General features: G+C 47.8%; 1 protein-coding gene across 1 annotated transcript in view; it reads right to left on the bottom strand.

Annotated features, from left to right (window-relative positions):
• Window positions 1-26,301, bottom strand: part of LOC141252906 (myosin-binding protein H-like) — a 216,548-nt gene that overhangs the window by 71,407 nt on the left and 118,840 nt on the right. The window lies entirely within an intron of this gene.

Raw genomic sequence — 26,301 nt, 5'->3', positions numbered from 1 at the left:
CGCAGTGTGTTCCTTTGCTTGCTGTGTGCATGTGTCTTGGCTGCATGCTTAGGGCGGCGGTGCCAGCACTTCCTGATTCTTAAAGGAATATTGTGCACATTCCTAATGTGTCCTCCGCCTAATGCTGAGAGGCATTGGGTACTTAAAGCACCTCCACCCTGTGGGAGGTGCCTGAGCAACACTCTCATTCAGTGTGTTCTGTACAACTGCTGAGTTGCCAGGCCTTTCCTGTTTCTAGTCTGTTATCTGCCTCCCTGGGGCTGAGTTCCCTGGCCTGAAACCTGAATCTTTACCTGTGTCCTTTCTAGTTTGTTCCTGCCACCCTGTGGGCTGAATACCCAGGCCCATTTCCTGAATCTTGCACCTGTTTATCCCTATGTCAGTCCCTGTCTGAACTAGGACCTATTCCTGTACCAGTTAGTATCTGTCTGATGTTTCCCTTAACCTCCTTTGTCTGTTCCACTACCTTTCTCATAACCTGCAGTGTCTGTACCAGAACCTATCTCCAATCTGTTGTCTCTGTACTCCATTTTGTGAGTTGTGTGTCCACGTGCTACTTCATAGTAAGTACCCTGTGGGAATCTGGTTCTCTCTGTCCCGTTACCCTGTCCCTGTATTTATCCTCTGTGTACTTACTACTTTCCTGTGCTTTCTTGACCTTTTCTATTCCATGTGAACAGAGCCCTGTCTTGCCTGTCCACACCTGCCGCATTCCGCTCCTGTCCGCGCCTCTGTACTGGGCCCTACGAAGCCTGCCTGTCTGTATACCAGCTGTGCCCGCCAGGACCTACCTGCCCATTTGTATACCAGCTGGACCTGCCCGCCAAAACCTGCCAGTGCTTATCTGCATACCAGCCAAACCTGTCTGCACCGGCATACCTCGTTGTGGGTCAGCAGCCGTGTGACCGAGGTCTGCCCTGGTGTAGCACCTGGTCCACCTCCCTCATCCCTCCTCAGGTCACGGAGTCGTCAACCTGCCATACATCCGAGTTCGGATTTGGTGAGGCCCGTAGTCATGCCCTCCAGGCACTCCTCAGTCCGTAGCCCGGTGAACCACAATCCACGCTCATGCCAGGCAGTCCCAGCGTGAGCGTAACAAAAATACTTACATTTGGACTTCCTGAAGGCAGGACATCCTGATAGTTACTGAATACCCCAAGATTCAGTTCACAAACCCTAAACCAAAGAGAATGGATTGCAGACAGAGTAACTGGTTGTGCCCAATCTTCTCCTGTATGTGAGATGCTCTACTTTCTGAGGGGCTGTGAGTACACTAATTGAGACACACCATTGAGAAGAAGGAAACTCACTGCCAGTGAGAAAAATGATGAGCAGGGAAAGACTAGTGTGGCACCCCAGGGGTCTGGTTTTCCACAGTAACAGCAATGTTATGTCTGAGAGCAGGTGGGAGGTCTCTTGGTCAGGGATCCTATGCATGCCACACCTCCTGCCCAGTCCTGGGAGGGGAAGAACTTCCCCTATATAAACCTAGGGCTGAGGCAGGGTGAGTGAGTAGAGAAGAAGCAGAGAAAATAAGCAAATATAGGAAGAAACAACAGGAGCTCTGTGGGAGCAGTGTTACAAGGAGTCAGGGGCTGGCAGCTGCAGAGCTCGCCCTGACTGAGAAGTTATCACCGGACCCGGAGTCCGAGGCTGTGGGGACTAACTTCTATCCAGCAGCAGAAACCGACCGGCAGGGGATTGCAGGTCCTCTGGCCCAGAAACCCGAAGGCCCCGAGTCACCGGCCATACAGGTGAGCACCACACGGTACACTCAGGGACGTGGGCTACTTATACCCGCCTCTAGCAAGGTAGCCAGAAGAGTATCGTTAGTTTGGGAGGCCTACAACTCCGCCTGGCCAGGGGAGATCCCATCTGCTCAAGGACTGACCAGGCCCCAATCGCTAGCCAGTACTCCGGGAGGGTCTATCTTTGTCACCAGTAAAGACCCTGAACTACACAGTACCGTCTCCGAGTGGTTCCTGCTACCCCCATCATCCACGTCGGCTGCCCTGAGGCCATACCCCTCCCGTTGGGGGTTATACTATCACGCTGCACAATCCTACCACCGGCCTCAGCGGTCTGCCCTGCAGCAGCAGCTCCCTGGCTGCACTCAACGGGTGGCGTAGTTGTCCATCATCTACCGCTGATACATCGCCGCTCAGTTTGACTCCCTGGGCACGGACCGGGTCACCGCCACGAGATTACAACCCTCAACAGATCCGGCTCCGGGTAAGCTCCCGCGTGCGCAACGCAGCGCGACACAGGCCCAGGGGCGCGTCAACTTTTGGCGTAGTCGGCAGGATTTCGTGCCCGCAACCACCGGGTACTGCGTGCCTGAAAAAGACTGTTCAAACTTACCTGTGGTGAAGATTCCCGCCATCCGGCGCCATCTTCCGCTTTCTTCCCGCCATCGGTGGAGTTTTCCCGCCATCCGGCGCCATCTTCGGCCTTCTTCCCGCCATCCGTGGAGTTTTCCCGCCATTGGACGCCGCGCGGGAAGAAGAGGGGCGTGGACTCCGAAAACGCGCGAGAACTGAACCCCCGCCTCACGTCCGGACGTTGCCTAAGGTCCTGGAAGGAGCCCAGCAGACGCCGACGTCACAGGAGCGCGACGGAAGGTCCTCAACCCTGACGATCCACTGCGGAGCCGCGGCCTACGGAAGAGGATCATCGCAAGGAGGGGAGGAGTCCTGAGGAGATAATTTGCATATTCCTACTGCATTTTGGGGTAAGTGAAGAGTCTCCGCGAGCTCAAAGAACACTGGATTTTGGTTGTTGGAGCTGAAAAGAGGACATCGGTAAACCGCGCGCCTACTGGCGCGCGCATTTTGAAGCTTTTTTTTAAGCTTTTTTCACTGTTTTCAGAACATTAACAATAAGAACATGGAAGAGTCCAGGAGCCATTTGGTGAGCTGCATATCCTGCTACATGTTCACAGACTTGCCAGTGGAAAAGCCAAACTTCACATGCCAGAAATGCAAGCTTGTGTCCCTGTTGGAGGAAAAGTTGCGAAATCTAGAAGAGAGGTTAACTACCTTGAAAATCATTAAGGAAGGTGAAGAGTTCTTAGACAGAGCAGAATTATCTCTTCATGATTCAGAAAGAGAAGAAATTCGAACTGCACCTGACGAAACAGAGGAATGGAAGCATGTGACCCACAGAAGCAGGAGGATCGAGAGGCAGTCAGCACCCATACTGCTCAGGAACCAGTACCAGGCTCTCACGCAGGAGAACCATGAAGAAATACAGCAAAATAAGACTTTGCCAGCAATGAATAACCTTGTAAGCCCTCAGAATCCTCCTGGATGGAGAAAGAAGAATGTTGTGAAGAAAAAACGGAGAGTGGTGGTCATGGGGGATTCCCTGTTAAGAGGAACAGAGGCCGCTATCTGCAGACCAGACATAACCTCAAGAGAAATGTGCTGTCTTCCAGGAGCAAAAATTAAAGATGTGTCTGACAGGATATCAAGACTCTTCAGACCTACAGATCACTACCCATTCCTGCTAATACATGTGGGGACAAATGACACCGCAAGAAAGGACCTGGAAACCATCTGCAGTGACTTTGAAGACTTAGGCAAGAAAGTGAAAGAATTGGGAGCGCAGGTGGTCTTCTCATCCATCCTCCCAGTGGATGGCCATGGAACAATGAGGTGGAATAAGATTCTACAGGTGAACAACTGGCTACGTCGATGGTGCCGTCAACAAGGATTTGGATTTCTGGATCACGGAATGAATTACCTATACGATGGACTACTTGCTAGAGATGGGGTGCACCTTACGAAGACTGGAAAACATGTATTTGGAAGTCGCCTTGCTACACTCATCAGAAGAGCTTTAAACTAGAACAATGTGGGAAGGGAAGCAAAAGGCCAGAAAAAGCCATACAGCTGACAAATACTATTGAGATCTCTGCTACTGGAAGTGGAAAGGAAGAACAAAGACAAAACAATTTAAATAATAAAAATATGGGAGGAAGAGAAACCAATCACAAACTAAAATGTTTTTATACAAATGCACAAAGCATGGGCAACAAATAAGGAGAATTGGAACTACTAATGCAGGAAAAGGAATATGATGTCATTGGAATCACTGAAACTTGGTGGGACGATACACATGATTGGAATAAAAGGCTAAAAGGATACAACTTATTTGCAAGAAACAGACTTGATAAACGAGGAGGAGGTGTTGCATTGTATGTTAGAAAAGCGTATATCTGCACAGAGATTGAAGCTTCAGAGACTGGGAGTTCTGTGGAAACTGTTTGGGTAAGAATACAAGGAGAGAACAACGGAAAGGACACCATTGTAGGCATTTACTACAGGCCACCTGGGCAAGCTGAAGATATGGATGAACTCTTTATGTATCAAATGACCAAGTTCTCCAAAAAATATGACGTAGTGGTCATGGGAGATTTCAACTATCCAGACATTTGTTGGGAATCTCTCTCAAGTAAAACTAACAGGTCAAGCAAATTCTTATCCTCTCTTGCTGACAACTTTATCTTCCAAAAGGTAGGGGAGAAAACAAGGGGATCTGCTACTTTGGATCTAATCCTTATAAACAGGGAGGAAATGGTTGAGGAGGTAAAGGTGGCTGGGACCCTAGGAGGCAGCGATCATGCTATTATAGAATTTTGGATAACTAGAGGAGGAAGACATGTGAAGACTCAGACTTCAAGGTTAGATTTTAGAAAGGCAGATTTTAAGAGACTCAGAAAGAGAATAGGAGGGATCCAATGGCTGGATGTCCTTAAGGAGAAAAATGTCCAGGAAGAATGGGAAATTTTTAAAAATGAGATTCTCAAAGCACAATCGTTAACAATCCCGAAAAGTAGGAAGAATGGGAAGCATTTAAGGAAACCAGGATGGATGAACACAGAACTTAAACACATGCTAAAAAGAAAGAAAGAAATGTTTATTAAATGGAAAGAGGGAGGCATATCTAAAGAAGATTATAATGCAGTCTGCAGATCCTGCAGGGCACGTATCAGGTTAGCTAAAGCTGACAATAAATTAAGGCTTGCAAGAGATGTCAAAAGCAATAAAAAAGGATTTTGGGGGTATGTCAAAAGTAAAAGAAAAGTCAAAGATGCTATAGGATTTTTACAGGATGAAAATGGAGAAATGGTAAGAGAGGATGTTGAGAAGGCCGAACTTTTTAATTCCTATTTTGCATCTGTTTTCTCTCAGAAAGAAAATGTAACATCAACTGATCTTCAATGTCCTTTTAAAGGAATAGAGGAATCCAAGTTATCTGTAAACAGAAAGATTGTGAGGGAATATTTAGCTAACATAAATGAGTTCAAGTCTCCAGGTCCAGATGAATTACACCCCAGAGTACTGAAGGAGATCGTAGAAGAAATTTTAGAACCACTCTCCATAATCTTTGAAAATTCTTGGAGAACAGGAGAAGTCCCAGAAGACTGGAGAAGAGCAAATGTTGTTCCTATCTTCAAAAAGGGGAAGAAGGTGGACCCAGGAAACTATAGGCCGGTGAGTCTGACTTCTATACCAGGAAAGATCTTTGAACAAATTATTAAACAACATGTATGTAAGTACATGGATAAGAATGAAGTGATTAACCAGAGTCAGCATGGGTTTGTAACTAACAAGTCATGTCAGACTAACTTAATTTCCTTCTATGACAGAATCACTGACTGGGTGGATCAGGGAAATGCTGTAGATATAGTATATCTTGACTTCAGCAAAGCATTTGACAAAGTATCTCACACCATCCTTATTGAAAAAATGACCAAGTATGCAATGGACCAGGCAACTGTTAGGTGGATTCATAACTGGCTTAGTGATCGGACTCAAAGGGTGGTTGTAAATGGCTTCACATCACATCCAGCTGGATGAATGTCTCAAGTGGGGTACCACAGGGCTCCGTCCTGGGACCTGTATTGTTCAACATCTTTATCAATGATTTAGATGAAGGAATTGAGGGTAAACTGATTAAATTTGCTGATGACACAAAGCTAGGAGGGATAGCTAATACTAGAGAAGAGAGAGAGAGGATTCAAAAAGACCTAAATAAACTGGAGCAGTGGGCAGCAACCAACAGAATGGTTTTTAACAGGGAAAAAAGTACTACATCTGGGCAATAAAAATGAAAAAAGCATATACAGAATGGGAGGAATAGAGCTAAGCAACAGTACATGTGAAAAAGACTTAGGTATACTAATAGATCATAGACTAAACATGAGTCAACAGTGTGATGCAGCAGCAAAAAAGGCAAATACAATTCTGGGATGTATTAACAGAAGCATACAGTCTAGATCACGTGAAGTCATTATCGGTCTTTACTCCTCTTTGGTCAGACCTCATCTGGAATACTGTGTACAGTTTTGGGCACCACATTTTAAAAAAGACATAGACAAACTGGAGCAAGTTCAGAGAAGAGCGACCAGAATGGTGACTGGTCTGCAAACCATGTCCTATGAGGAACGGTTGCAGGATTTGGGAATGTTTAGCTTGCAAAAAAGAAGACTGAGAGGAGACTTAATAGCTGTCTACAAATATGTCAAGGGCTGTCACATTGTAGAAGGATCATCTTTATTCTCATTTGCACAAGGAAAGACTAGAAGCAATGGGATGAAACTAAATGGGAGGAGACACAGATTAGATATTAGAAAAAACTTTTTGACAGTTAGGGTGATTAATGAGTGGAACAGGCTGCCACGAGAGGTGGTGAGTTCCCCTTCAATGGACGTCTTCAAACAGAGGCTGGACAGACATCTGTCTGAGATGATCTAGTGAATCCTGCTTTGAGCAGGGGGTTGGACCAGATGACCCAGGAGGTCCCTTCCAACTCTACCATTCTATGATTCTATGATTCTATGAAGGTAGGCCACGGTCCACTAGGGGGGGAGAAGGATGTCGGATACGGGGGGAGAGCTTCACCGCTCCAACCCCCGCCAGCGACACCGCTGTTGCGGTCATGCCTTTCACCATGCCCTATATCCCGGGGGCAGCCTGGCTACCCCAGTACTCAGGGGAGTCACATACCCTGCAGGACTTTAGAGAAAAACTGGATAGCCTCTTCCAGGTGTACCCCCTCACAGAAGAGCAAAAAGTAAGCATCCTGGTGGCCCAATTAACCGGGGCAGCCCAAAGGGAGGTAAAGTCCTGGCCACCTGGGGGGAGGACTGTCGCAGGGATACTAACCCGGCTGAGGGACACCTTTGATACCCGCACCTCAGCCGAGATCAAGCTTAGATTCTACGGGTGCAAACAGCGGGCACATGAGAGTATAAGGGACTATGCCCTGAACCTACAAGAGGCCCTGAGAGCCATTAAGCAGACCGACCCTGACGGCGTGGGAGACGAGGACAGGCTGTTAACTGAACAATTTATAGAGGGTTTATATTGCAATGCCCACCGAACCCAGTTGCGGGCAATGGTCTTACAGGACCCTCATCTGGGATTTGCACAGTTCAAGGACAGAGCCATCCGGGTGCTCCGAGAACCGGCACCAGGTGGCGTTGTGACCCACAGACGCCCCACTACCACCTACCACCAGGAGGCGGCGCCCTTGTCGGCAGGGCCTGTGGGAACAGGTGCGCAGGCTTTGAACAATGACTCGGCTCCAGACCTGCACCATCAGGTCCAAGAGCTAGCTAAAAGCGTTGCTGCGCTAACCCGAACTGTGCAGTCTTTACAGGTTTCCACTCCAGGGAAGATCCAGCTGGCATCCGGACCGGAGGACATCCCGTGGCGTCGACCAAGGAGGACCCCACCGGCCAGAGGAAGACCCAGCGACCGATACAACGAGGACGGACGACCCATCTGCCGCCGCTGTAATCAACCCGGACATATGGCAAGGTACTGTCCTTTAAACTGGCACAACCTAGGGTAGAGGGCCAACCCCTAGGAAAAAGATCATCAGGCCCATCAAACTGGCGCGACAAATATGTGGGAGGACGTCCAGTCTTGCCTGTGGTACTGGATGGCATTCCTATGAGTGCCCTACTGGACACCGGGTCACAGGTCACCACCATCCCGTACGTGCTCTTCAAGCAGTACTGGAATGACTCGGATATTACCCGCTACCCTGACGACGACTTGAGTATCATCGCCAGCAATGGTCAGCCCGTGCCACAGATCGGGTTTAAAGAGGTGACCATTAAAATTGGTAGAGTTGAACTGGCAGCACAGGGACTGATCATTGTAGACATTGACAAACACGAGAGTCACCCAAAGATAACTCTAGGAACTAATGTAATTGAAAATTGTCTTGCAGAGGTGATTTTCCTTTTACAGCAGGTTGCCAAGAACGCCAGCTCCGGCGAGCAGCGAGTGCTCCAAAAAGAGATCCGGGCACTGATGCGACGGCAACAGGTGGAACTCTCCGGCGGTGAGATTGGTAGCGTGAGAATGTGTGACCCTTTCCCTATTGCCATGCCCCCAAAAAGTGAAATGATGATTTGGTGCCGGGCAGCTATTGGTCTGAGAGGTAGAGATTACCAGGCAATGGTAGAACCAGTTTACTCAGACAGTAGGCCCACCATCTTGACAGCACGGGGGGTGGTTAATGTACGCCATGGGAGGGTGCCCGTTCGCATAATCAATATCGGAAAGAGGGAAGTGTACCTGCCCCGGTATGCCACGCTAGCCAAATTATATACCATTAACCAAAATGCTATACAATCTGTGGAACCCTTGCCTCCATCTCACCCGGAGGAAGGTAACGGCTCTAAGAAAACAATGGAGGACTGGTGTCAGCAACTACATTTGGGTACTGACTCCACTCCCTCACATCAGAAACAGGGAGTCTATCGGGTGGTTCAAGAGTACGAGAGAGTGTTTAGTAAACACCCGTTAGACTTCGGGCGAGTCAAGGGGGTAGAACACCACATCCCCACGGGAGATCATCCTCCCATAAAAGAGAGGTATCGACCCGTACCCCCTGCACACTACCAACACGCCAAGGGGATGCTTAGAGACATGAAGGAGGCTGGGGTGATCAGGGATAGCTGTAGCCCCTGGGCAGCTCCACTAGTCTTAGTCAAAAAGAAAGACAACACCATGAGGATGTGTGTAGATTACCGGAAAATCAACCGTATCACACACAAGGATGCGTACCCCTTACCAAGGATAGAGGAGTCTTTGGCTGCTTTAAGATCTGCTAACTTCTTCTCTACCTTGGATCTCACTAGTGGGTACTGGCAGGTTCCTGTAGCAGAGGCGGACCGGGAGAAGACCGCATTCACCACCCCGATGGGACTTAGCGAGTTTACCTGCATGCCGTTCGGACTCTGCAACGCACCAGGAACCTTCCAACGATTAATGGAGTGCTGTCTGGGCCATAGAAACTTCGAGACGGTCCTGTTGTACCTGGACGATGTCATCGTATATTCTAAGACTTATGAGGACCACCTGAAACACCTGGCGGAAGTGTTCGAAGCTCTGGCAAGCTACGGCCTAAAGGTGAAACCCTCCAAGTGTCACCTCCTGAAACCAAAGGTGCAGTACCTGGGACACGTGGTGAGCGTTGACGGAGTGGCTCCCGACCCTGATAAGATCACCGCAATTATGGAATGGCCAAGTCCCTCCAGTGTAAAGGAAGTGCGGCAGTTCCTCGGGTTGGTAGGCTACTACCGCAGGTTCATCCCCGGTTTCACCAAAAAGGCAGCTCCTATGCAGGACCTCCTGATAGGCCAGTCCAGGAAGGCCAAGAACCAGAAGCCACCCTTCAGATGGGAGAAGTTGGAAGAGGAGTCCTTCCGCCAGCTGAAGATGGCCCTCACGGGGGATGAAATCCTGGCGTACCCGGATTACAGCCAGCCCTTTATCCTCTACACCGACGCAAGTAACATCGGGCTAGGAGCCGTGCTGTCCCAGATCCAGCAGGGGAAAGAACGAGTAATCGCTTACGCCAGCCGAAAACTGCGACCCACCGAGAGAAACCCTGAGAATTACAGCTCATTTAAGCTAGAGTTCCTGGCAGTGGTGTGGGCAGTCACCGAACGCTTTAAGCACTACCTCGCTTCTTCCCGGTTCGTCGTGTACACGGAAAACAACCCGTTGACACACCTGGACACAGCAAGACTCGGTGCCCTAGAGCAGAGATGGATGGCCCGTCTGTCCAACTACGAGTTCACAATCAAATACCGGGCAGGACGCTCCAATACCAACGCGGACGCCCTGTCCAGGATGCCAAACCTACCGGACGTAGGAGAAGATCCAGAGGGACTGGAAGAAGTCGAACTCCCTGCGTTCCACCGGCATGGGACTATCCAGTATTCCCACCGGGTAAGGAGTAAGCAAGCCGCTACGTTTAACCCCTTGCCTCACTACAACTGGGAGGAAACGCAAGACAGTGACCCTGCCGTCCGACTGGTGAAGGAGATGCTGACTCGGCCAGAGGCTCGCCTTGACCCAGACGCTCCGGAGGAAGCCAAGCAACTGTGGGCTGAGAAGAGTCGACTGTTCCTTTATAAGGGGAAGTTGTGCCGCAGAATGGTTAACTCCCGGACGCATGAACTAATCTGGCAAGTAGTGGTGCCACGAAGAGACGCAGCCATGATGATGGAGGCATACCACGACGGGGCTGGACACTTCGGATGGAAGAAGCTGGAGTTCCTGCTGCGCGAGCGGTTCCACTGGGTAGGCATGAGGGGAACCATCGAGAGGTGGTGCAGAGACTGTGGCCCGTGCAACCTAAGAAGGAAGGACCGTGCCAGCCAGAAGACTCCCCTGCAGTCCATCGTCACCCGGCAGCCGTTGGAACTGGTAGCCTTGGATCATGTAAAACTGACTCCAAGCAGAAGTGGCTACGTTTACGCACTAACCATCGTGGATCACTACTCCCGGTTCTTGGTTGTCGTCCCCGTCAAGGACTTAACAGCTCGAACAGCAGCGAGAGCCTTCCAGCAGCATTTCTGCCGTCCACACGGGTACCCGGACCAAGTGTTGACAGACCAGGGACCTGCCTTTGAAGCGGAGGTCTTCCAAGAATTCTGCACTCTGTATGGCTGCCGGAAGATAAGGACGACACCCTATCATCCGCAAACTAATGGACTTTGTGAGAAAATGAACCAGGTGGTAATGGATCTTCTGAAAACGTTGCCCCTGGAAGAACGCAGTCTGTGGCCTGAGAAGCTGCCCGATCTGGTGGACCTATACAACCACATCCCGGTAGGTTCCACCAACTGTACCCCGGCTTACCTAATGAGGGCGAGACCTGGTAAGTTACCTGTTGACCTGGAAATGGGAGTCCTGACACCTGAGGACACTTCACCAGAAGCAGACTGGGACACAGAGAGGCAGCAGCAGTACCGGAGAGTACAGGAGAGCGTGGAGCGAAGTCTCTGTCAGGCTAGGGAAAGACAAGAGAAAACTTACAACCAGTATGCTCCCGCTGTTCCCCTGGTACCCGGAGAGCAGGTCTTGAAGAGAAAAAGACGGCTCCACAAGTTGGACGACCAGTGGGAGAAGGACCCGTACACCGTACTGCCCTCAAGCCACGACAACCCAAAGGTCTGTACCATCAGTAAAGATGGAGGGGAAACCACAACCATTGTATCCCGGGATCACCTGAAGAAGTGTCCCGAACAGCTACGGAACCCTGAAGAGGAACAAGAAGACCCTCGACCCGTAGAGGAAAGGGAAGACATGGTTAATACTGTGCTCGGAGACTTCCCTCGGTCTTGGACTCAAGTCAATGGTGCAGTTGTGGTACCCGTACTCACCTTCCTCCAACCAGCATCCCAAGCACCTACGGAGCAACAGGTAGAGCTGGAAGAACAGCCGGTCCAGGAGGCAGAAGACCCCACACCAGCAGACCAGGAGGATCAACCCTCTGCTTGCAGTGAGCCTGCCATATCCCTAGTGAGCCAAAGGGCCCGTAGACCGCTGCCCAGTTTACCCTTAACAGCTCCTACACCCTGTAGTTCAGGGCCAGACAGTCAGCTCCGTAGGTCCACTAGGGCCACTAGGGGCCAGTTACCCGCACGTTGGAGGATTTGAAGTGTATAAATTGTTTTATTTGTGGTTACCTGTTTATTGTTGCTTGTGTATAATTATGTGTTTCTAGTTATTTTTAGGAGTCCTTGGTGGATTTACCGGGAATCCTTTGTACATAGTTGGAGCGTAACCCAGGACGGACTAAAGACTGTTAAGGACTCGGGGCAGGACAGACCCCTACCTGGTTACGTCTCCCTGTTTTGGTGAAATGGACACCTTGCTTTCTTCAAAGACTGCACCCGGTTACGGACATGCCGTGACCACCTTTATGTGTTTCTTTATTGTTATTGTTATATCTTGTTATGTTTTTCTAAAATATGTTTGGTCCCGGAGTACTAAATTTCACTAGGGGGGAATGTGGCACCCCAGGGGTCTGGTTTTCCACAGTAACAGCAATGTTATGTCTGAGAGCAGGTGGGAGGTCTCTTGGTCAGGGATCCTATGCATGCCACACCTCCTGCCCAGTCCTGGGAGGGGAAGAACTTCCCCTATATAAACCTAGGGCTGAGGCAGGGTGAGTGAGTAGAGAAGAAGCAGAGAAAAGAAGCAAATATAGGAAGAAACAACAGGAGCTCTGTGGGAGCAGTGTTACAAGGAGTCAGGGGCTGGCAGCTGCAGAGCTCGCCCTGACTGAGAAGTTATCACCGGACCCGGAGTCCGAGGCTGTGGGGACTAACTCCTATCCAGCAGCAGAAACCGACCGGCAGGGGATTGCAGGTCCTCTGGCCCAGAAACCCGAAGGCCCTGAGTCACCGGCCATACAGGTGAGCACCACACGGTACACTCAGGGACGTGGGCTACTTATACCCGCCTCTAGCAAGGTAGCCAGAAGAGTATCGTTAGTTTGGGAGGCCTACAACTCCGCCTGGCCAGGGGAGATCCCATCTGCTCAAGGACTGACCAGGCCCCAATCGCTAGCCAGTACTCCGGGAGGGTCTATCTTTGTCACCAGTAAAGACCCTGAACTACACAGTACCGTCTCCGAGTGGTTCCTGCTACCCCCATCATCCACGTCGGCTGCCCTGAGGCCATACCCCTCCCGTTGGGGGTTATACTATCACGCTGCACAATCCTACCACCGGCCTCAGCGGTCTGCCCTGCAGCAGCAGCTCCCTGGCTGCACTCAACGGGTGGCGTAGTCGTCCATCATCTACCGCTGATACATCGCCGCTCAGTTTGACTCCCTGGGCACGGACCGGGTCACCGCCACGAGATTACAACCCTCAACAGATCCGGCTCCGGGTAAGCTCCCGCGTGCGCAACGCAGCGCGACACAGGCCCAGGGGCGCATCACTAGCAACAATTAAAGAGAAGAAAAAAAAATACCGGGAACCATCTCATACTCTAATAAGAAAAAACACTGAGCTCTAATGAATTCTTATTGTTACTTCTCCGTATTGTTTATTTTACTCACTTATATATCGCGATTAATTCAACAGCTCTTTACAGATATTATCACTGTCCCCAATGGGACTTGCAATCTAAATTTCCTATCAATATGTCTTTGGAGTGTGGGAAGAAACTCACGCAAAAATAGTGGAGAACATACAAACTCCTTGAGGACGTTGTCCTTGGTGGGATTTGAACCCAGGATCCCAGCACTGCTAGGCTACAATGCTAATCATTGAGTCACCGTGCTGCCTTTCTCATTCCCTGAAGACAGAATTTACTACTGAATTGAATTTAGAGAATAAAAGATCAGTTCAGGAGGAGAAGAATCGGATTTCTCTAATAAGATATATTACAAAGTTCTTATTTTCACGTGTACTATTGATTTATGAAAAAGGAGTAAAATGATGGTTACTCTTTAAAATGTTAATTTAATCTGATAACGCCCAAGCATTGTAAATTTACGACACTTGGTAGTGGGCGTTAACCTTGTACCATTGTAAATTTATGTCACTGGGTTAATGATCCAGCCAAAAACAATCTAGATGAGACAGAAGCGGTTTATTATTGCTTCTGTCTTGTCTTTTGCCAGTTACATAGTGCTCAATAAGTGCTATGCAGTGATCAGAAGCATCAGCACTGGATTTCCGCTGGCATAGTGGAGCTCCTGGGTCCGGTCAGACCTAGATCAGTGAAGCCTGGCACTGCAGTGGGATGTTTTCATCTGCAACTGGGGCTATGGATGCCCAGTTGCAGTGGAGAAAAAGAAAATGTTCTCCAGACATCTTTTATGTAAAAAATAAAAACATGTATAAATCATCTTCATCATCATCAAATTTTTTTTTTATATATAAAATACTTTATATTATAAACATAGAACAAAAAAAAAACGACATACATAAGTTATCGACATGACTATAAAACTAGCAGTAAAAAAATAGCTTTTTTTTCTATATTTGAATTGCAGAGAAAAATGTTACAATGTGTCCTTCATAAAACAAAGCTTCATCAAACCACGTTAATGACAATGATGAAAACATTATGACTAGTGTTGAGCATTCCGATACTGAAATATCGGGTATCGACCGATATTCGCGGTATCGGAGTTCCGATACCGAGTTCCGATACTTTTAGAATATCGAATACCGGAATCGGAAGTTCCCATAATGCCTGCGCTCTGCAGTGTCTCTGAAGGATGACAAGCTGGATGGCAGCGCTCAGCTTACTGTACTTGTCATTTAGTGTTAAAGGATTTATTAAAAAAAATAATAGTGTTTTCATGCACCGTCTCTTTAAAAAAGCCGGCCGGCAATTCAGCATCGGTACCCGACAATTTAGAATAGAAAGAATAGAGCATCACACATAGATTAGATAGATAGAAACATGTCAGTCACATATATAAGAAGTACAGTGACAGTGTTGATTACTGTACTTGTAATTTAGTGTTAAAATAAAGGATTTATTAAAAAAAAAATTGGCGTGGGGTTCCCCGTAATTTTAGGCTCTAGCGGAGGTTAAGCAGACGGCTGGGGCAGATGTTTGAAGCCTGGGAAGGGGGTAATACCCACGGAGCTTCCCAGGCTACTAATATCAGCCCCCAGCTGAATACTAGCCTTTACTAGCTATTAAAATGGGGAACCCCCCCAAAAAATGACGTGGGGTCCCCCCTATTTTAATAGCTAGCAAAGGCTAGGCAGACAGCTGGAGGCTGATATTAATAGCCCAAGAAGGGTGCCATAAATATTGGCCCCCTCCCAGGCTAGAAACACCAGTCGTCAGCCGCCCCAGAAATGGCGCATCCATAGGATGCGCCAATTCTGGCACTTAGCCTCGCTCTTCCCACTGCCCTGTAGCGGTGGTAGTGGGGTAATAGGGCTGGGGTTGATGTCAGCTTATAATGCCAGCTGACATCAAGCCCAGGTTAGTAATGGAGAGGCGTCTATAAGACACCCCCATTACTAACTCCATAGTCAAAGTTAAATAAAAAAACACAAACACCCAGAATAAAGTCCTTTAATTGAAATAAACACACAATTTTTTAATGTTTTAAATTAAACCATACTTACCATCACGCCCATTCCAGCTGAAGCCAATGTCTTCTGCAATAAAAGTAAAATAATAAAGCAACATCATCCTTACCTTTCCATGGTTCCCACGACAGCTTCAGCTCAGCTACATTGACATGACAGGCTGGATCGCAACAGAACGCTGCCATCCAGCTTGCCATGCCGCAGATACTGAGAAGCGCAGGCATGCTTGCGCTCCTTAGTGTCTCACTGTGACGGCATAAAGATGAGCCGAGTTCATGTCCAATGAACTCAGCTCACCTCATGCACGTCACTGACAGCGTGGGAAAATTCTCCTGCGCTCAGCGCTTCAGCAAGAGAATTCTCTCACGCTCACTGCAAGCGCAGGAGAATTTTCCCACGCTGTCAGTGACGTGCATGAGGTGAGCTCATGTCCAATGAACTCAGCTCACCTCGTGCACGTCACTGACAGCGTGGGAAAATTCTCCTGCGCTCAGCGCTTGAGCAGGAGAATTTTCCCACGTTGTCAGTGACGTGCATGAGGTGAGCTGAGTTCATTGGACATGAACTCGGCTCATCTGGATGCCGTCACAGCCAGACACTGAGGAGCGCAAGCATGCCTGCGCTTCTCAGTCTCGACGGCATGGCAAGATGGATGGCAGCTTTCGGCTGCGATCCAGCCTGTTATGTGAATGTAGCAGAGCTGGAGCCGTCGTGGGAAGCCATGGAAAGGTAAGGATGAGGTTGCTTTATTATTTTACTTTTATTGCAGGAGATCGTTGGCTTTAGCTGGAATGGGCGTGATGGTAAGTATGGTTTAATTTAGAACAATAAAGAATTGTGTCTTTATTTCAATTAAAGGACTTTATTCTAGGTGTTTGTGTTTTTTTTAACTTTGACTATGGGGTTAGTAATGGGGGTGTCTTATAGACGCCTCTCCATTACTAACCTGGGCTTGATGTCAGCTGGCATTATAAGCTGACATCAACCCCAGCCCTATTACCCCACTGCCACTGCTACAGGGCAGTGGGAAGAGCGAGGCTAAGTGCCAGAATTGGCAAATCCTATGGATGCGCCATTTCTGGGGCGGCTGACGGCTGGTGTTTCTAGCCTGGGAGGGGGCCAATATTCATGGCACCCTTCCTGGGCTATTAATATCAGCCCCCAGCGGTCTGCCTAGCCTTTGCTAGCTATTAAAATAGGGGGGACCGCACGTCATTTTTTTGGGGGTCCCCCATTTTAATAGCTAGTAAAGGCTAGGTATTCAGCTGGGGGCTGATATTAGTAGCCTGGGAAGCTCCGTGGGTATTACCCCCTTCCCAGGCTTCAAACATCTGCCCCAGCTGTCTGCTTAACCTCCGCTAGAGCCTAAAATTACGGGGAACCCCACGCCAATTTTTTTTTTAATAAATCCTTTATTTTAACACTAAATGACAAGTACAGTAATCAACACTGTCACTGTACTTCTTATATATGTGACTGACATGTTTCTATCTATCTAATCTATGTGTGATGCTCTATTCTTTCTGTCATAAATTGTCGGGTACTGCTGCTGAATTGCCGGCTGGCTTTTTTAAAGAGACGGTGCATGAAAACACTGTTATTTTTTTAATAAATCCTTTACACTAAATGACAAGTACAGTAAGCAACACGGTCACTGTACTTCATATATATGTGACTGACATGTTTCTATCTATCTAATCTATGTGTGAAGCTCTATTCTTTCTGTAATAAATTGTCGGGTACTGCTGCTGAATTGCCGGCCGGCTTTTTTAAAGAGACGGTGCATGAAAACACTGTTATTTTTTTAATAAATCCTTTACACTAAATGACAAGAACTGTAAGCAACACTGTCACTGTACTTCATATATATGTGACTGACATGTTTCTATCTATCTAATCTATGTGTGATGTTCTATTCTTTCTGTTCTAAATTGTCGGGTACCGGTGTATGCCGCTGATGAATTGCCGGCTTTTCATGTAATACATTCTACATTATTCTTAGTTGTTTTCCTTCATGTAGAATTAACCTACAAGGAAAGAAAGCGTTTATTTTTATTTCGATATTTGTGTCCCATTGACTTGCATTGGTTTCCGGTATCGGAATCGGGGATATCCGATACTTTTTGGGCATCGGTCCGATCCAATCCGATCCGATATTTCCCGAAATCGGAAGGTATCGCTCAACACTAATTATGACTGCTGAAAAGAGGAGAATTAAAAATGAAAAAAAAAAAACTGTCCAGTCATAAACGGAAGTGATAATGGAGCACTAAGATGCTGGCCTCTCTCTTCCAAGACTTTCGTTCAAATGGGTGTTGTGGCTCCCATGTCTGCCTTATTGCGTTTCTTATTTTTACTAGTGATGGGCGAGCACTAAAATGCTTGGGTGCTCGTTGCTCGAGTCGAGAAAATTGGAATACTCGGGTGCTCGACCCGAGCAACGAGCCCAATGTAAGTCTATGGGAAACTCGAGCATTTTTCAGGCGGCTCCCCTCGGCGGTCTGCAGAGGGCCTAAAAATTGCCCAAATCGATGGGAACAGTGCTCAAATGACATGGGAACAGCATGAGGAAGGCCCCTGGAAGCATCTATGACTTCCAGGTGATCGCTGTGAACAATGTTGTCAGAGTATTACGCCCCTTTTACGGGCTGACAATAAAACATATTGTTTTTGATGCGTTTTTGCACTTTTGCATTGCTTTCAAAGGTGAAAAAATGCATTCACCGGTAAATGTAATTTTAACATTTTACTACCTTATCTGGCCATGTGGTGTGTGAGACATGATCAGACACATCCATACATTGCTGAAAAGACATGGGAAAGACCATCTCTGACTCCCAGGTCACTGCCTAAAACTGTGGTCATCAGACGTGATCCTACATTACTGCGGTAATAATAAAGACATTTTTGGCAACGTGACAAATATTAAACTCCATTTAAAATGGGTAAGGTGTGTCACAAGGGACAGGGAAGTGGATGTTATGGTGATAGTGCACGCAGAGGTCAAGGCCGTGGGCAAGATGAAACTGTGCCTGCTGAGGGAGCACAACAAACACCCATATCATGTCGAACTACCTTCCTGTCCAAATTTCTAGGAGGCAGCGGAACACCGCTTTGAAACCAGAGCAGTGTGAAAAGGTTATTGGTTGAATAGCAGAGAGATAATGCTTCCAGTCAGCTTGCCACCACCGCCTCTCTGTCTTCCACACGGTCCAGTCTCAGTAGCCATGAGTCTGGACCACGTTATAATTATTACTTTAGCGCCATTTATTCCTTGCACTTTACATGTGAAAAAGGGATATACAAATACATTGTAAAAACAATTACAATAATGTTGAACAAAAATGTAACACTGACTGGTACAGGAGAGGAGAAGACCCTGCACGCGAGGGCTTACAGTCTACAAGGGATGGCTGAGGATACAGTAGGTGAGGATAAAACGGTCGTGCAGTGGTATGGTGGAGCGAGGATTACTGCAGGTTGTACGCTTGTCGGAAGAGGTGAGTCTTCAGGCGCCATTTGAAGGTTTCAACAGTAGGTGAGTGTCAGAAATGTTGGGGTAGAGAGTTCCAGAGAAGGGGGGATGCACGGGAGAAATCTTGTATGCAATTGTGGGAAGAGGAGATAAGTGAGGAATAGAGAAGGAGATCTTGTGAGGATCTGAGGTTGCGTGCAGGTAAGTATCGGGAGACTAGGTCACAGATGTATGGAGGAGACAGGTTGTGGATGGCTTTGCATGCCAAGGTTAGGGTTTTGAACTGGAGTCTCAGGGCAATGGGAAGCCAGTGAAGGGATAGACAGAGAGGAGAGGCCAGGCAACAGAGAGGCGACAGATGGATTAGTCGGGCAGCAGAGTTTAGGAAAGATTGGAGGAATGCGAGAGTGTTAGAAGGGAGGCCACAGAGCAGGAGGTTGCAGTCGTCGAAATGGGAGATGATGAGGGCGTGCACTAGCGTTTTTGTAGATTCGTGGTTGAGGAATGTGCGGATGCAGGAGATGTTTTTACTTGGAGTCAGCATCTTTCTCACCATGATCCTCCTTCCTCTCACCATTCCGAGTGCCCTGAGACAACTGATCCCACACTTGGACACTCCGAAGAGCAGTTTTGTTCATCTTTCCATTTATAGATTCTGGCCTATCACTCAGTCCGCTCAGAAGTGGATAGAGCTTGGATATGTGGTTTGAAGGAGTCCAGGGTTACCCCAAGAGCTGTTCACTTTTCCATTGATAGATTCGGGCCTCTCACTCTGCCAACTTCAAGCAGGGCAACAGAATATCACATGTAGCGATTTGAGCAGCCATGGTCACCCGAAGGTGGGAAAGTGAAATTACTGTCGCAAGAGGTGGATGATGATGAGACACAATGGACAGAAAGTCAGGAAGAGGACCAGGGTGCGGAAGTGGAAGACGAAGTGGTGGACGATGAAGTCACTGACCCAACCTGGCAAGGGGACATGCAGAGCAAGGACAGCAGCACACAGGGGGAGGGAGGCATAGCACCACAACAGGCAGGAACAAGCAGTGTGGTGGCCACAGACACAAGGTGGGCAACTGTTTCCCGGACACCAACAGGACGGTAGTTGCCAGTACAACTTTTAGGTCTTCCCGAGTCTGGTTCTTTTTCAAAGACTGTTTAGATAACCCCAAAAAGGCCATTTGCAACATCTGCCGGGCCAGCATCAGCAAGAGCAACAAAACTACCAGCCTGACCACCACCAGAATGCTCAGGCACATAACAGCAAAGCACCTGACTAGCTGGGCCAAACGCCAAGGTCCAGGAACAGTGTCTGCAGGTGACACCACTGCCTCTTCCGCTGTTGTGTGTGTGCACGCCAATCCGCTGTCCAAGGCACATGCAAAGATGCCTCCCGCCCTGCACCTGTCATTGCAGACTTGCAACCATCACAGTCTACGTCCTTGTCCCAGCGCAGCATTCAGTTGTCGCTACCCAAGTCCTTGGAATGCAAGTGCAAGTAAGCAGCCAGCCAGCCACCCACCCACAGGCCGCAATACTATACTGCCACAATTCTGGACTGCTTGCACTTGAAATGTTGCCTTTTAGGCTCATGAAGGCGGAAGCTTTCCACAACCTCATGGCGGCAACCGGGGCTTCGTATGTGGTCCCCAGCCGCCACTATTTCGCTTGGTGTCGTCCCCGCCTTACACAAGCACGGGTCCCAGAACATTACCTGTGCCCTGCCCAGTGCACTTAGTGGGAAGGTTCACCTCACCTCAAACATGTGGACAAGTGAATGTGGCCAGGGACGGTACATCTCACTGACACATTCCAGCGGGTTAATATTGTGGAATCCGGGACCCAGTGGGACCCTGGGATGGAATACATCCTCCCAAAGCAGAGGATTGTGGGTCCTAGGTCAATCAGGGTTGCTCTCACATTCTACTCCTGCACCACCTCCTCCATCATCACTTGAATCATTTTTTTCAGGAGATATTCCCGATTATGTACTTAAACTTTGTGGGTGCCAATAACAATAAGCAGGACTGTATGCTTAGGCGACAAACCGCACACCGTTGCAGAGTTGTTGAAAGCTGTATCAGAGAACCTGGTGTCGGCTCTGAAGCTAGGCAGGCTTGCACATGTACCATGCCTGGATCATGTGCTCAACTTAGAGTTTATCAAAACCTACCCAGATCTACCACAGCGGCTTGTGAAAGTACGCCATGTGTGTGACCATTTCAGAAAGTCAGCTACAGCTTCCTCCGCCCTGGCAAGGCTTCAGCAGCGTTTGCAGCTTCCAGCTCACCAACTAGTGTGCGATGTGACCACGCATTGGAAATCAATGCTGCAGATGTTTAGAATGATTTTGAGCAGCAGAGAGCAGTTGTTGAGTACCAGCTTCAACATGCCCTTCGGCATTCAGGTCAGCCTCCGCACATAAGAGCTGATGAGTGGGCATGGATGTCTGACATCTGTGCCCTCCTCCAAAACTTTGAGGACTCCACCAAGTTAGTGAGCAGCGATGACGCCATAATTAGTGTCACCATCCTGCTTCTCTGTCTACTGAAACACTCGTTGCTCACAATTAAAGAGGAAGCATTGCAGGCGGAGCAAGGAACTATACAGGGTGATGCTACCAAGCCCAGCCTCATCTCATCTCATCTCAATGCGGATTGGGTGATAATGAGGAGGAGGAGGAAGAGAACATGGACAGTCATCCTCTTGGGGAGAATAGGGAAGTCTTGGCTGTTGGCAGTTTGGCACACGTGGCCGACTTTATATTCTGCTGCCTTTACCATGACCATCGTGTTGTACGCATTTTGGGCATTATAGAAAAGTGGCACGGCACGAGAAAATTCTTGGAGACGGAGGTGTGAGGTTCTGATTAAGGAGGATGTCAGTCTTAGATCAGTTGCAGAACGGAGGGCATGTGAGGGGTGATACACAGAAATGAGGGATGAGATATAGGGCGGTGCAGAACTGTGGACAGCTTGGTGGGTGAGAGAGATGAGTTGTATTGTATTCTGTAGTGACTGTTTAACCTAACCAGTGCAACGACTGGCACAGGGTAGAGGCGTCGGTGAAGTGGCTTGATAGAAATATGACCCTGACTGCTGCATTCAGAAGGGATTGGAGAGGAGACAGTTTGTTTAGAGGGAGACCGATTAGAAGAGAGTTGCAGTAGTGAATAACAGCGACAATAAGAGTTTTAGCAGTATCAAAGGTGAGAAAAGGTCGAATTCTGGAGCTGTTTTTAAGGTGAAGGTGACATGAGTGAGTGAGTGATTTTCCACGTTGAATAAAGGAAAGTTGTGTCACATATGACTCCAAGACAGCAGGCATGCCGAGTGGGAGTTATGGTGGCACCACCTAAAGGAAAAAGCAAAGTCAGGTATAGGTAGGTTAGTAAAAGTCAGATATAGGTAGGTTAGTAAAATTCAGGTATAGGAAGATTAGTAGAAGGAGGAAACCGAAGGAGTTCATTTTTGGATATATTAAGTTCAGGCTCTTGTTGAAGAATTATAACAAAAAAAAAATTCCCATCTGACAACGCTGGCGGCAGAGGTCACAGACAGTTCATTGGACAACCAAGGAGTACAAGTGAGGGAAACACAAACAAGATGCGTCAGAGGCAGGGGAACGCTGTCAAAGGTCTGGGACAGTTTTCTCAGACCCTCCCAGCGCCCAGGCCCTCATACACGGGGTACTCTGACAAGGAGGGAAAAGTTTTGGAAGATGCTGAAGGACTACCTTTGCGACCATACCAGCGTCCTTCATGATTCCTCTCAATGCCTTACAACTGTTGAGCATCCAAGCTGGACACGTGGCATGAACTGTCTCTCTATGCATTAGAGGCTAGCATCTTGTCAGAGAAGGTTTTTAGTGCCGCCTGATATAACTGATAGGCGCATCCGCCTATCAACTTAAAAAAAATAACAGGCTGACTAATGAAAATGAACAAGGGCTGGATTGGACAAGACTTGTCAACACCACCAGATGATAGCATCGAACATAAACTCAAATCCAGTGGTAATTTTTTGGGGGGTCTATATTCCCATGCACCCCTTCACACTCAGACATGTATATACGCTTCAGGAATTGTTCTATTTTATGTCGCCCTCCTCCTTTTCTGCATCCTCCACCACCATATCACCAGGGTGACACCATTATGCCATGCCCACATAATTTTTTTAAGGGTGTTTCTGATTATATACGAGTGAATATATCAATATTCGTTTCAGATTACGATCGCCGTTTTTTGCAATATTCGCCAATGTAATTGTCGAATATTCGCTGAACGCCATTGGATTCAATGGATGCCAAAACCAAATGCATACACAACACCTTCAAACGGGACCAAAAGCTGCCAAAACACATCAATTTAGGGGAAGACACCAGGAAAGTGCCATCAATTGACCCAGAGTACAATTAGTATAATTATTATTATTTATTATTATTATAGCGTCATTTATTCCATGGCACTTTACATGTGAAAAGAGGTCACCGGCTGGTACAAGAGGAGAGAGGACCCTGCCCGTGAGGGCGCACAAACAGTCTATAAGGGATGGGTGAGGATACAGTAGGTGAGGGTACAGCTGATCGTGCAGCGGTATGGTGGAGCGAGGGTTACTGCAGGTTGTAGGCTTGTCGGAAGAGATGGGTCTTCAGCTTCCTTTTAAAGGTTTCAACAGTAGGCGAGAGTCTGATATGTTGGGGTACAGAGTTCAAGAGTAGGGGGATGCACAGGAGAAATCTTGTATGCGATTGTGGGAAGAGGAGATAAGAGGGGAGTAGAGAAGGAGATCTTGTGAGGATCTGAGGTTGCATGCAGGCATGTACTGGGAGACTAGGTCACAGATATATGGAGGAGACAGGTTGTGGATGGCTTTGAATGTCATGGTTTTGAACTGGAGTCTCTGGGCAATGGGGAGCCAGCGAAGGGATCTTATAGATTGCTGGAGCCAGTCCACAGTAAAAACACTGCCATAGAGTGTCCAGGAACCTTCCCACAGACTTTTCTTAGCCAGGGCTGCTTCTCAGCAGTGTTGGACGGGCCCACCAGAGAACCAGAGACTCCTCTGGTGAGCCCTGGCTTCTTCAAGAGAGAGCTCAAAGTGCAAACCTTGCAGGTCGTAAGCATGATAGAGGCCAACGTCTAGTGAGCTTGCTGCTGGTGGGAATCAGCTTGGCTCCTACCAGCCTGGAATATTTCCAGTGAACGATGGCATGACGCCATGGTATTAGCAGTGCCCCCAGTACCAGTAGCAAAGCCATCCACAATTTCCTTCTCAGGAATTTTATTTGGTAGACTGAGTGGCTGGCCAAATTCATTAGTTTCTCACAAAGGAGCTGAAGATACCGAGTGGCAGTAGGTGCAAGTTTCTCCAGCATGTTAGATATCAGAGGGAGAACAGAGAGGGCAGAACAGTGGTTCAGTGGTTAGCACTGAAGCCTTGCAGCGCTGGGGTCCTGGGCTCAAATCCCACCAAGGACAACATCTGCAAGGATTTTGTATATTCTCCTCGTGTTTGTGTGGGTTTCCCCCTCAGTAAAAAAGCAGCCATACAGTGTCCAGGAACCTTCACACAGACATTTCTTAGCCGAGGCTGCTTCTCAACAGGGTTGGACGGGCCCATCAGAGAATCCTCCGGTGGGCCCTGGCTTCTCCATCAGGAAAATTCATATAGCGCAAACTTTGCAGCTGCTATGGGGCTCTTGAGCGGGGGAGAAAGGTGGGCCCTCAGCATCAAATCCTCTGGTGGGCCCAATATTCTTCAGTCTGACATTGCTTCTCGGTGAGAGTTGTATTTCACCACAGCCATATTCTTTAGCTCGGTGAAAGGACTGGCATAGAGGGAAATCGTATCTACTCAGGCTGTCATTTCTCCCAGGAAGTCCTCTAATGCAGCTTGTTGCATAAGCAATGGCAGACCGTCCAACATCAGCTCACACTTCTCGGTGGTGCTTCGCCACACAAAGATATTTCTTTGCACCTTGAATTTCATGACTACAGAGTTGGGCAATGGCCTAATCTGCAATGCGGTTTGAGAAAAAACATGCATGAGCAGCACATCCAATCCACAGTAAAAAAAACAGCCATAGAGTATCCGGGAACCTTCACATAGACTTTTCTTAGCCAGGGCTGCTTCTCGGAGAGAGTTGTATTTCACCACAGCCATATTCTTTAGGTCGGATGAAAGGAGTGGTATACAGGGAAACCGTATCTGCTACAGCTGTCATTTCTCCGTCACCAGGTTCAGCGGTGAGAGCCACAGATCTGCCTGCTGTGTTACAGTTTTCAACAACTCTGCAGCGGTGAGCGGTTTGCCACCTAAGCATTAAGCATATTAGCTTCAACACAGCCTGTTGCCGCTTGGCCAAGGCAGTGCTGCAGTGCTTCCAGCTGGTGACTGATGTGGTCATTTCGGAGATGGAGGCTGAACAGGAGGAGGAGGAGGTGCGGGAGCTGAACAATGTGATTACATTGAGGTTACATTGACGAGTCTGGTTTTTATACTAAAGAAAGATTCTAATGTGTTTTTTATTTATTTTTTCTTTTTTTTTACGTCTCTTCAAATGTGTATTGAAGTACGTCCTAATTTTTGGCAGCCCTTGAAATTGCTGCATATGCAATAACGGTATAGGAGACTCACTCCTTAATAATGGGAAGGACAATTCAAATAGATTCTATATTCTAGAATATTAACTGTCTTATCTGAAATTAGTTTACGGGTGAGGTATCACAGTATGGATAGCGTATTACATCAATCCAGCCAGGTATTATTGCCTTATACTGCATGGTGCTGCCCAAAAAAAATTAAAATCTATTCTATTACTTATCGATAACGCTGTTAGATGCATTTAAAATAGGGACAAGTGCTGCTAGGTGGTCAGCTCCAGATGAATGTTCATGTTCAATCTGGTTGCATAAATGTCTTCCACAGTCCATAATTTTTTTTTTTTAGTATTTCTTTGGCTTTATATACAAGTCATTACCCTGGAAAGCATGTATCTTAACATTTTTTCCATTTTACCTTGTTTTATGTATGTCCGTAAAAGTGGCGTAATACTCTGACAACATTGTTCACAGATATGCTATTTGTCAGGGACCAACTGTGAATAGGTTTGAGCAAATGAGAAGAAAATAGAAAGGCAGCAACTCACCGATCCTGTTGCAATTAAAAGTCCTTTAATCCGGAAAAACTGCTAATCCAGCAAGTGGTACATTGCAAGGCAAGAGTGAGCAATGCAGGGAGAGGGGAAGATGACGACGGATGTTTTGCACCTGTGTGGTGCTTCTACAGATCCCGTAGTGATTGGATCCGTAGAAGCACCACACAGGTGCGAAAAGGCCATCGTCCTCTTCCTGCCACAAACCCTGCCTGCCTGCCTAACTCCTTCTATCAGGATTAATATATGCAGCTGGATTAGTCCTCAGAAGGACTGTTAG

Source organism: Phyllobates terribilis, unplaced genomic scaffold (genome assembly GCF_046119375.1).
Source record: "Phyllobates terribilis strain yellow unplaced genomic scaffold, ASM4611937v1 Scaffold_2__4_contigs__length_985480577, whole genome shotgun sequence".
NCBI lineage: Eukaryota > Metazoa > Chordata > Amphibia > Anura > Dendrobatidae > Phyllobates > Phyllobates terribilis.
The sequence above is the reverse complement of the archived record's forward strand: the minus strand, read 5'-3'. Positions and strand labels throughout refer to the sequence as shown.